General features: G+C 37.9%; 1 pseudogene; it reads left to right on the forward strand.

Moving 5' to 3' along the window:
* Positions 1–3,119: 3,119 nt before the first annotated feature.
* On the forward strand, positions 3,120–12,952 carry LOC149146986 (DNA damage-binding protein 1 pseudogene; annotated as a pseudogene).
* The last annotated feature ends 340 nt before the right edge of the window (positions 12,953–13,292 follow it).

The raw sequence follows: 13,292 nt of genomic DNA on the forward strand, positions 1-13,292 counted from the left end.
AGTCATAGTTATAGTTAAGTAAAGAGTCAATAAAGCCCATATTAATAATTGTAAGTGGTTGACCCGCATTTAAGAAGGGACCACAGTTAGTTGCAAATGGACCATGGTATTAGATAGATGGTATTAATAAGAGCCATGGTACTGACCCATGGTATTGCATGTATGAATCCTATATAAAGGATAAAAACTCCCCTCAAGGAGTGTCGTGTCTTATTTTGTAATTAAGCCCAGCTCTATTGGAGGTTGCCCGCTCGAAGAGGCAAGTGAACATTGCTTTCCTTTTTGAATAATAAAATACATGCTGTTATTTCTTATTGTTATGTGTTCTGGGTATATTTCTTCGCATATTTGGTATTCTGGTATCTTCTCGTAGGTCAAGAGCATAACATATCGCATGTCTTATCCTGTGTTACATTAATTCCTATAAACAACGAAAAATATTGAAATCTGTGTTAATTGAATTATATGTAAATGAAGAATGTCGAGAAGAACTGTTGACAGATTGAGAGGGGGTGGTGTCGAAAATGATTAGGAAGTTCCTTATGAATGAAACCCAACTTCTTTGGGCGCATGCTAAAATACCTCTCCCGTGAAAGTTTCAGAATGGATCTCAAAGGTGGTTTCATGTAGTGAAGATGAAATATGTAGGCGGTTTTAGGCAAGGGCATAGTTTGGTTGTGGACACACCACCCTCAATTAAAATGTGATAGGATAGAGTGCCCCCGTGGTGAACTAGGCTCGTGGATGGACGAGCCATTTGGATTGTGTTGCATCCTTGTCGTCCAATGTGAACGCACTTTAAAGCAAACCCCTTTGTTAATTCTTGTCAAGCTAGAGGGGTCCTGCAATGATGGTGGACTATTAGATTGGATCGCCTTGCATTCATGTCATTGGAAACAAATCTACAATTAACGTAGGCAAAGTTGCCCAAAGGGTCATGTCCTGTGGAATTTGTATAGGATTGTGGATCACCTAGTAAGTGCTAAGGCGCCACAAGGAGAGAAAAAGGTTTCGCTGCATCAGTTACTCAATTATGGGAGAGGAGATTATTCCCAACTCATATTATAATATGCACCAAAATTTGTAGTTATCTTATGGAGTGACTTAATAAGTGGACAAAATCAATTTCAAGGTGAATATTTTTTTTAGTTGAGGAAAAAAAGTAATTAACAAGCTTCAATTTAATAAATATATTACTCATGGATGAGAGAGGAGATTATCACTTAATCCACATTCTAATATGCACCCAAATTTATAATTATCTTATGGAGTGACTTAAAAGGTGGACAAAATCAACCTTTAAGATACGTGTTTTTTTAGTAGAGGTGAAGTTTTAATTAACAAAATTCAACTTAGAAATATATTACTCGTTAATGGGAGAGGAGACTATAACTCAATTCATATTCTAATATGCACCTAAATTTATAATTATCTTATGGAGTGACTTAATAAGTGGACAAACTCAACCTTTAAGGTGAACTATTTTTTTTTAATGAGAGCAAAGTTTTAGTTAACATACTTCAACTTGGAAATATGTTTATGGGATAGGAGATTATCCCTCAATTCACATTCTAATATGTACCTAAATCTATAATTATCTTTTGGAGTGATTTAATAAGTGGACAAAGTCAACCTTTAAGGTGAAATGTTTTTTTAATAGAGGAAATGTTTTGATTAATGAACTTACTCCACTTTTAAGACGAAAGCCTTTTTTTAATGGAGAAAATGTTTTGATTAACAAACTTATCAATTTTTAACAAATTTAATTTAATTATCAAGTAGTTATTAGGTGGATGGTATAAATTAATATCCATGAAATATGTTAGAATATTTTTAGTAATAATCACTAATAAAAAGATAAGATTTCTCTCAAATTTAGTCATATGTATATATTGGGCATGTGGTATTGACAACCCATAGTATTAGCGCATGGTATTGTAGCAAAGACCATTTACAAGTTACGAATTTCTCTCATAAAGAGGAGGTGAATCTCCATGGTTAATAATATTGTTACATATTTTTTGAAATGTATATATTAATTATTTTATGATTTGATATCTCTCAGCATTTACTGACCATTTAATTTATATGATTGTATTGATTACCTTATGGAGTGACTTAACAAGTGAATAAAATCAGATTTTAAAATGAATGTTTCTTTTTTTTTTAACAGAGACAATTTTAATTAGCAAAATTCAACTTAAAAATGTATTACTCATTTATAAAAAGGATATTATCACTCAATCCACATTCTAATACACATCTAGATTTAAAATTATCCTATGTAGTGACTTACTAAGTAGACAAAGTCAATCCTTAATGAACCAAAACCCAAAGGAAAAGCTCCAAAGTCAAAAGTAATCATAAAAAATGAGAAACTATAACCATAAGACCTATTTGAAAGAGAATCTTACGTAAAATGTAGTTGAATTTGTCCACTGATTAACCAACTTTTATATTTAAATTCATTTAGGGCAAAAATAGTTAAAGTGGACCACCTGAACCTACCTATAATTTTATTTTAGAAAATTTAAAAATTTTAAATTATTTAAAAATTTCAAGTCAATTTTTATATTTAAAATAAAAAATATATTTTTAAAAAATTAATGAAATATATATATATATATATATATATTTAATTAATATTTAAAAAAAATAAAATTATCTATTTATTTAAAATATTTTTTAATATTTGATTTTTTTTAAATAATTTAAATAAAAACTATCAACCTTCCCAGATAATTTAGGCGGGGATACTAGACTCCAAGAAATACATATCCTTACTATTATAGGGCATAACACCCAATTAATTGAATGTCGGTGGGACTACTCAAATGTGGGCATTTCCTTATGAGAAGATTGTATATATATATATATATATATCTAAAGGGTTTGTGGTTCTTGGAGTTCACTGGTTTATTGTGGTGGAAGAAAACTTCCTTTCTTGAGGTTCACTGGTTTGTTGCGGCGGAAGGAGAATTTTCTTTCTCAGAGTTCACTAGTTTGTTGCTGCCTCAGGAAAATTTTCTTGAGGTTCAGTCGTTTGTTGCTGCCGAATTAGGAGAGCAGAAGCACTTGTTGCCGTTAACCCGAGGCTAGCTCTTTTCAAGGGGTAGAAGATGAATATGTGGAACTACATTGTAAGTGTCCATAAGCCCACTGCTGTGACTCATTGTTGCGTGGGCAACTTTACTGGTCCTCGCGACATTAATCTCATCATTGCAAAAAGCACCTGGATTGAGATCCATTCTCTCTCCTCTCAGGGTTTACAAAAAGTTCTACAAGTACCAATCTATGGCCGAATCGCAGTGCTTGAACTGTTCCGACCTGCTGGGGAGCAGCAGGATTCTCTTGTTATTTCCACAGAAGAATACAAGTTGAGTGTTGTTCAGTGGAATAATAACGGGGGCCGTGAGCTTATTACCAGGGCTGTCGCAGATGTCTGGGATTTTGTCGCAAATGTCTGGGATTTTGTCGCGATCCCTGTCAAGAATGGATATGAGATTGGTATGGTTGATCCGGATTGTCGAGTCATTGGACTCCACCTCTATCATGGCGTATTTACAATTTTAGCATATGATGGTGTTGCAGGAGTTACACACGCTTTCGATATCACGTTGGACAGAACTGTTGAAGTTGTGGATATCAAGTTCTTGTATGGTTGTTCAAAGCCCACAATTGCTGTGCTATACCAACAAGTTCAACAGTATGGAGATGAACTGCAAGTAAGAACATACGAGGTAGATGTAAAAGGCAGGGATTTTAAGGAGATGCCCTGGTCTGTGCCCAATTTAGACCATGGTGCCCGTATGTTAATACCTATTCCCATGCCTTTTGGAGGTGTTATTATTATTGGTGAGAAGACCATTGCTTATTTCAGTCCCTCTCCCTTTGTAGTATTCAAAGCTGTTCCCACACCCAACTCAATGACTATCATTCAGGCTTATGCCAAAGTCCATGATTCTCAATATCTGCTCGGTGACCACATGGGTCACCTTCACTTGCTTTCTCTCATTCATGAAAAGGGAACGGTTAGTGGTCTCAATATAGATCTGCTAGGTGACACATCTGTTGCTTCAACAATCTGTTATTTAGAGAATGGATTTGTGTACATTGGGTCTGATGAAGGAGATTCACAACTTGTCAAACTGCATCTTCCCCCGGATTCTATATATGGATCAGTGGGATTTTCAGTTGTGGAAACATATGTTAACCTTGGTCCAATCGTGGACTTTTGTGTTGTTGATCATGGTGGACAAGAACACGTCGTGACTTGTTCTGGAGGATTCAACCATGGCTGCCTTCGCATTCTCAGGAGTGGCATACGAATCAACGAGCATGCAGCTGCAGAGTTTGCAGATGTAAAGGGAATGTGGCCATTACGAGCTTCTTCGACTCGTGACGATTTCGACACTTATTTGGTGCTGAGCTTTCTTGGTGAGACTCGTGTACTTGCCATTAACTCAAATGATGAGCTAGAAGAAACACATGAAATACAAGGATTTGTCCTTCATGCTCCTTCCTTATTCTATCAAGATGCTATTCATGACCAGCTTGTTCAGGTAACAGCAAGTTCTGTGAGATTAATGAGTGCGTCTTCTGGACAGCTATTGTCTGAATGGAGAGCCCCCACCGCCACAGGATTGTCTATAACAGTAGCCACAGGTAGTGCTACCCAGGTTTTGTTGGCCACTCGAGGGTGTAATATTGTCTACTTGGAAATTGGAGAGGGATCCCTAACACTGAAGGGACATAAAAAGATTGAGTATGATGTATCTTGCATGGACATAACTCCTATTGGTCAGGATAGTAAACGGAGTGAATTGGCAGCTGTTGGACTATGGAAAGACCAAAGTATCAGAATTTATTCTCTTCCTGATCTGAAACTCATTCAAAGTCTCCAATTTGCCGAGAATGTTGTTACCCGGTCTGTTTTATTTTGTAAATTTGAAGGGATTTCATACTTGCTGTGTGGGCTTGGGGATGGGCACTTATATAACCTAACATTGAATGTGAGCAGTGGGGAGCTTTCTGACGGGGAAACGAAAAAGATTTCCTTGGGTACCAAAGGAATAAATCTGAGGACTTTTCGTCATGAGAATGCAACGCATGTATTAGCGTTAGGTGACAGGGCCACAGTTATTTGTGTTGAAATCTAATTTCAACGCTGCCGTACGCTATCAACCAAAACCGTCTGCAAAACCACAAAACTGCCCAGAAACATATCGCACCGCTTTTCCGGAAAAGCAGTTTCCGTATTCGTTGCTCCGATGCGTTTTGGTGCTGGCACGTGGCTCTCGCCTGACGTAGGCAACTTTGACCCATCGGGAGATATCGTTCACTCATGTGAGGCCTTCCGATATCGTTCTCCACCGTAGGATCTGCTCCCGTATTTTCGTCCGTTGATCGATTGAAGCTGCATACAAACCAAGGTCAAATCATATTTTGCGTGGAGTAAATTAAAAGCATGGTTGACCATACGTTTTAATTAATGAACTGTCATATGCGTAGGTGAAGTTTTAATGTTTCTTTTATGCAGGAGGTATGTGCATAAATTTCATATGTGTTATATTTTAAATCGAGCGTTGACCATATGTAATGTTAAAAAAGAAAGGCCACGGTAATATAGAGTTTTTTTTACGTATTATGTTTTATATAGCGAGCAAAACATATATGCTTGAGTCTTGCTCATTGTATTTTTTGCAAGGGGAAACACACAGCAGTGTGTAGAAAAACAAGAACAGGGGCGTGAGTTTTTTTTTGTGATGTAATTTTTTTTTATGTGTTGGCCATCGTAAAATAGAGGAGTAGCTAAAAAAACCATGTGTGGTTTTGCACAGCAGTGCATAAAGAAAATGGTGGAGCGTAAGTTGTTTTTAACACCAGTGAATGTAAATTTTGTTTTACAGCAGTAAGCTCATGTAAACTTTTGTTACAGCAGTAAGTTGTTTTTCACAGCAGTGAATATGAAAATGATTTTACAGTGGTAAATCCCTCTCAGTAAAAGAGGATGAAGTTTGTATCGGTTTTTAATGAATAGAATGTTTTATTGGTGGTGAAATACTCTGTCTCTCAGTAAATGTTTTTTTGAGTCTTCCTGTGCACAAAAAGATCCTGGAGTAAAGTAAAACAGAGCATTGTCTCTGTGTGTGTGTTTGAAAATTGGTTTTGGTATTTCCCCAGCAAAAATACCCAACAGTGGTATCAGAGCAGGCTTAGGCTCTTTGAAGGTGACAAAGAAGCTGAAAGAAGGACCTGTTGCAGCAGTAAAACTTCTCAAGCAAAGTGAAGGCTCAGTCAAGAGAATACTCAGGTATTTCACAAAGTTTTTTTTGTGTTGCTGAAGAAACAGTCAGCTGTTTAAACACACAGTCAAGGATTTAGTGGCATAGATCAGAATACAAGGAATGGCCAGCACAAGCACTGGTATGGGTTTGTTTAACACCCAGCTCCCACAGTTTAATGGGAAGAACTATGATTATTGGTCAATAACTATGACAGCCCTGCTTGCCTCCCAAGACTTATGGGAAATAGTTGAAGATGGCTTTGAAGAACCAGCAGATGAAACTGAGTTCAATGCATTATCTCAGGGAGAGAAGGATCTGCTTAAGAACAATAGGAAGAAGGATTCAAAAGCCCGAGTGTTGTTGTATCTAGCAGTAGACCAGAGTATGTTTCCAAGGTTAGCAGCAGCTAAGACAACCAATGAAGCATGGAAAACCCTCAAGACAGCCTATCAAGGCATGGAGAGAGTGAAGACAGCAAAACTTCAATTGCTGAGGAAGGATTTTGAGAATCTGAACATGAAGGAGTCAGATAACATTGACTCATTCTTCACTCATGTGATTGGTGTAATCACACAAATGAGAACTCATGGAGAAACCATTGAAGACAGAAGGATTGTGGAGAAAATATTGTGGGTCTTACCCTCAAAGTTTGATGCCATTGTCACCACCATTGAAGAGACAAAGGATCTCTCAAGATTTTCAGTTGATGAGCTACATGCATCACTGATAACACATGAGCATAGGTTGAGTAGGAATGAAAACTCATCTCTAGAGCAAGCCTTCAAGACCCAGATGTCCTTTGGAAGAGGAAGAGGTCAAGGTAGAGGAAACAAGAGAGGAAGAGGCAGAAGCCAGAACAGAGGAGGAAGGAACAGCTCATCAAATGCACAAGGAAGAGGCAGCAATCCAAATCAGAACCAAGGCCAAGGCAACAGCCAACAAGGAGGACAATATCATGCTCAAGGACAAAGGTATGATAAATCTAATGTTCAATGCTATTATTGCAAAAAGTATGGACATTATGGAAGTGATTGTAGAAAGAAACAGCATGATATGAACACTAGACAAAATGCAAATGTTACTAGAGAAAACAGCAGTCAAAGTAATGTGTTGTTAGCCTGTAACATGGCTGAAACAAACAGTGAGGAAATTTGGTTTTTAGACTCAGGTTGCAGCAACCATATGACAGGAAACATAGCCTTCTTTTCTCCCTTAGATCAGAATATGAAATCAGAGGTCACACTAGGAACTGATAGCAAAGTCTCTGTTATGGGAAAAGGGGAGGTAAAAATATTTACAAAGCAAGGAGAGAGGAAAACCATAGCAGATGTCTACTATGTCCCCGGAATAAGATGTAACCTATTGAGTGTTGGACAGCTTATCCAAAAGGGTTACAATGTTTATTTTGTAAATGATGTGTGCACCATCATGGACATACCACCCAGCAAAAGATGCATTGATGAAGTGAAGATGACAAGGAACAGGATGTTCCCTCTCAGGATCCGGGCAGATTTGAAAAACAAAGGAGAAATTGCAGCAATTACCCAAGAGGCCTTCCAAAGCGTGCCAAAGGATGAGAACTGGTTATGGCACTTGAGATTTGGGCATCTAAATTTTGGAGGTCTAAACTTATTGAGCAGAAAAGGAATGGTAAAGGGATTACCATTGATAGAGAAGCCAGACAGCCTTTGTGAAGGCTGTATATTGGGCAAACAACATAGAGAGAGTTTTCCATCAGGGAAAAGTATAAGGGCAAAGACACCCTTAGAGATTATCCACTCAGATTTGTGTGGACCAATGCAAGCTCCATCATTAGCTGGCAGCCTATATTTTTTAACATTCATTGATGACTGTACAAGAAAGACTTGGATATATTTCCTTAAAAACAAAAGTGAAGTGTTTGAGAAATTCCAAAATTTCAAGGCATTTGTTGAAAACCAAAGTGGGCTGCACATAAAAGTATTGAGAACTGATAGAGGAGGTGAGTATATCTCAAATGAATTCCTAAAGTTTTGTAGAGAAAATGGAATACATAAACAGTTCACAACTCGGTACACCCCACAGCAAAATGGAGTTGCTGAAAGGAAGAACAGGACCATCATGGATATGGCGAGGAGCATGCTGAAGGCAAAGCATTTGCCAAATGAGTATTGGGCTGAAGCTGTACATTGTGCAGTTTATATATTGAACAGATGTCCTACAAAAGCAGTCATGAACAAAGTGCCAGAAGAGGCATGGAGTGGGAGAAAGCAAGGAGTCACCCACATGAGAGTTTTTGGGTGTGTGGCCTATGCACACATACCAGATCAGCTAAGGAGGAAGTTGGACAGCAAAGGGGAGAAATGCATCTTCATTGGATACAGTGATGAATCCAAAGCCTACAGGCTGTACATTCCATCTACCAAGAAGTTCTTTGTCAGCAGGGATGTTCAATTCATTGAGGAGGAAGCTTGGGATGGAAGCATAGAGAAAACAGTGAATGTCAAAAACTGTTTGTCTCATGATGAAGATGAAGAGGAAGTCGCTGAAATGAATCCCCAAACAGCAGCGCCAACACAAGGACAGCAAGGGACACCATTGAGGATAAATGAGAGTGCTTCTCCAAGCACACCACAAGGAGGAAATTCAAGTGCATCTTCAAGCACTTGCACACCAAGTGAACGAGGTAAGAAGTTTAGAAATCTAAGTGACAGTTATGATGAAGGAATGAATTCATTATTTGCCTTGTATTTTCATGTTGATGATCCTATTCATTTCGAAGATGCAATTAAAGATAGGAAATGGATAGAAGCTATGGATGAGGAGATGAATGTTATAGAGAGAAACAAAACATGGGATTTGGTAGAGTTACCAAAAGGCAAAGAAGTCATTGGTGTGAAATGGGTCTACAAGACCAAAAGCAATGCTGAAGGCAAGATTGAAAGGCACAAGGCAAGGCTGGTTGTCAAAGGGTACAAGCAGCAGTATGGGAGAGATTATGAGGAGACTTTCGCACCGGTTGCAAGAATGGAAACCGTGAGAGCAGTGCTGTCCATAGCAGCACAAAACAAATGGAAAGTCTACCAAATGGACGTGAAGTCAGCATTCCTAAATGGAGTGTTAATGGAAGAAGTCTATGTGGAACAGCCTCTCGGATATGAGAAGAAAGGTGAAGAGCACAAAGTGTGCAAATTGAAGAAGGCTCTTTATGGGCTGAAGCAAGCGCCAAGAGCATGGTACAGCAGGATAGATTCATATCTATTGGATAATGAATTTGACAAATGTGAAGGAGAACCCACAGTCTACATCAAGGAAAATGATGGTAAAATTTTAATTGTTGTCTTGTATGTAGATGATGTTATTTTCACTGGAAATGATATTTATCTTATTGAGAATTTTAAATCAGTCATGAAGGATGAATTTGAAATGACTGACATGGGTTTGTTGAGATACTTCTTAGGCATAGAAGTAGATCAAAATGAAAAAGGAATTTTTATATCTCAAGCAAGATATGTAGATCAAGTTTTGGGCAGATTTAAGATGGAAGAATGCAAGGCAGCAATCACTCCCACAGTGATGGGATTAAAGCTCAGCAGAGAGGACAGCAGCAAGGATTTTGATCCTAGCCTCTACAAAAGCATTGTGGGCAGCCTTATGTATTTAACAGCAACTAGGCCTGATTTAATGTATGCTGTTAGTTTGATTTCCAGATTTATGGAGAGGCCAAAGGAGGCACATTGGCAGGCAGCAAAGAGAATTTTGAGGTATGTCAAAGGCACTAAAATGTTTGGAATTTTATATCATGCCTCAGAACATTCAGATTTGGTTGGATACACTGACAGCGATTGGGCTGGAAGTGTAGATGATCGGAAGAGCACTTCCGGTTATGTTTTTAATATGGGTTCAGGAGCCATTTCATGGGCTTCTAAGAAGCAGTCCATTGTAGCATTGTCTACAGCAGAGGCTGAATATGTGGCAGCGACAGCAGCAGCTTGTCAGGCAGTGTGGATGAGAAGAATGTTGAGAAGCTTAGGCCAAGAGCAGGCAAAAGCGACAGTGATATTTTGTGACAATAGCTCAGCTATTGCATTGTCAAAGAATTCAGTGTTTCATAAGAGAACGAAACACATTGATACAAGGTTCCACTACATCAGAGAATTGGTGAACAATGGAGAAATTATCTTAGAACATTGCAGGACCCAGGAACAGGTTGCAGACATCTTGACAAAGCCACTGGATCAGAAGAGCTTTGAATTTTTGAGGAAGTGTCTCGGTATGACCGAATGCCCAGCTGTTGAAATTAAAGGGGAGTGTTGAAATCTAATTTCAACGCTGCCGTACGCTATCAACCAAAACCGCCTGCAAAACCACAAAACTGCCCAGAAACATATCGCACCGCTTTTCCGGAAAAGCAGTTTCCGTATTCGTTGCTCCGATGCGTTTTGGTGCTGGCACGTGGCTCTCGCCTGACGTAGGCAACTTTGACCCATCGGGAGATATCGTTCACTCATGTGAGGCCTTCCGATATCGTTCTCCACCGTAGGATCTGCTCCTGTATTTTCGTCCGTTGATCGATTGAAGCTGCATACAAACCAAGGTCAAATCATATTTTGCGTGGAGTAAATTAAAAGCATGGTTGACCATACGTTTTAATTAATGAACTGTCATATGCGTAGGTGAAGTTTTAATGTTTCTTTTATGCGGGAGGTATGTGCATAAATTTCATATGTGTTATATTTTAAATCGAGCGTTGACCATATGTAATGTAAAAAAAGAAAGGCCACGGTAATATAGAGTTTTTTTTACGTATTATGTTTTATATAGCGAGCAAAACATATATGCTTGAGTCTTGCTCATTGTATTTTTTGCAAGGAGAAACACACAGCAGTGTGTAGAAAAACAAGAACAGGGGCGTGAGATTTTTTTTGTGATGTAATTTTTTTTTATGTGTTGGCCATCGTAAAATAGAGGAGTAGCTAAAAAAACCATGTGTGGTTTTTGCACAACAGTGCATAAAGAAAATGGTGGAGCGTAAGTTGTTTTTAACACCAGTGAATGTAAATTTTGTTTTACAGCAGTAAGCTCATGTAAACTTTTGTTACAGCAGTAAGTTGTTTTTCACAGCAGTGAATATGAAAATGATTTTACAGTGTTAAATCCCTCTCAGTAAAAGAGGATGAAGTTTGTATCGGTTTTTAATGAATAGAATGTTTTATTGGTGGTGAAATACTCTGTCTCTCAGTAAAATTTTTTTTGAGTCTTCCTGTGCACAAAAAGATCTTGGAGTAAAGTAAAACAGAGCATTGTCTCTGTGTGTGTGTTTGAAAATTGGTTTTGGTATTTCCCAGCAAAAATACCCAACAATTTGCAGTAGTAACCTGAGGTTGGCGTATAGTAATGTGAGTGTGGGAGAAGTTAATCATATGTGTTCTTTCCATTCAAAATCTTTCCCTAACAGCATTGTGGTTGTAAAGGAAGACATGCTTTCTTTTGGTTCAATCGATAATATTCAGAATATTTACATCTCATCAGTTCATCTCGAGGAACACCCATATCGTATTTGCTATCAAGACAAGTCTGGAACATTTGCCATCTGCAGCATGAAGTATGGTTATGATGAAATGCAAAAACACTTCATTCGTCTCTTAGATGAAAAGACATTTGAAAATATTTCATCATATCCACTGGATATGTATGAAGAAGGTTGTTCAATCCTCAGTTGCTCATTTACAGATGATCATAACACTGTCTATTGTTGTGTTGGGACAGCTTATCGGTATCCTGATCAGGAAACTATATTTATTAAGAAGGGCCGAATTTTGGTCTTTTCGGTTGGAAACAGACAACTGCGTCTGGTTACAGAGAAGGAGACAAAGGGAGCTGTATACAATCTCAATGCTTTTAATGGAAAATTAGTTGCAGGAATCAACGAAAAGATTGACTTGTACAAATGGATGATCCGTGATGATGTTTCCAGGGAGCTGGAGTTTGAATGTGGACATCCCGGGCATGTGCTTGCACTCTGTGTAAAAACTCGTGGGGATTTTATCTTAGTTGGTGATTGTGTACAATCTATGTATTTGTTGGTATACAAGAATATTGATGAGAGGGGAGGCATATTAGAAGAGAAGGCTCACGATTATAGTGCAAACTACATGACTGTTGTAGAATTTCTGGATGATGATACGTACGTTGGTACAGATCAGAAAGATTTCGACATTTTTGTGGTGAAGAAAAAGAACGATGCTGCAATTGATTCTGAAGAGGAAAGAAAATTGAAACTTGAAGGTGAATACCATCTTGGAGCTCTTGTTAACCAGTTCAGGCGTGCATCTTTAGCTCAGCCCTTGCCCTTGTATGGGAATACCATTCCTACAGTAATATTTGGAACAACTAATGGTATGATTGGTCTTATTGCATCACTTCCAGAGGAGCAATATCAAATTCTTCAAAAGCTGCAAATGCATCTTGTGAACGTAATAAGAGGAGTAGGAGGCTTAAACCATGAGCAGTGGAGGTCATTCAACACTGGTGACACAAGAAATGTGAAACAGTTGCTGGATGGCGATTTGATTGAGTCTTTTCTGGATCTCAACAGCCAAAGGATGAGCGAAATTGCAACTGCCATGACCATTCCTATTGATGAGTTATGCAAAATGGTGGAATACCTTGCCAGCTTACATTGATATCTTTTATTTTATTTTTTTATCCAATGTACTTTTGAAATAGGAAAAATTATTTTGCTTGCGGTTTGTTTGGTGCCGTAATTGGTTAGGAGAACTGGTTTTGAGTTACATATATTGAATATGCTTTTTGGGTTACATCTCAATTATTTTTTATCTAACATCTAAACCTGATGATGTAATTATTTGTTTTGAGTTATCATTTGTTAATATAAGAATATGTTTTTCGGGTTACAGTTTAATTATCTTTATTTGTATTTTTAGATCATTTATGGACATGTTAAGTAATAGTTTATGGAAAATTTTCACAAAAATAATTGAAATATAGAATTATGTTAGGAGA

This window comes from Pinus tabuliformis, chromosome 9 (genome assembly GCF_031772625.1).
Source record: "Pinus tabuliformis cultivar Carrire ecotype Pingquan chromosome 9, CPIR1, whole genome shotgun sequence".
In the NCBI taxonomy this organism is placed as follows: Eukaryota; Viridiplantae; Streptophyta; class Pinopsida; order Pinales; family Pinaceae; genus Pinus; species Pinus tabuliformis.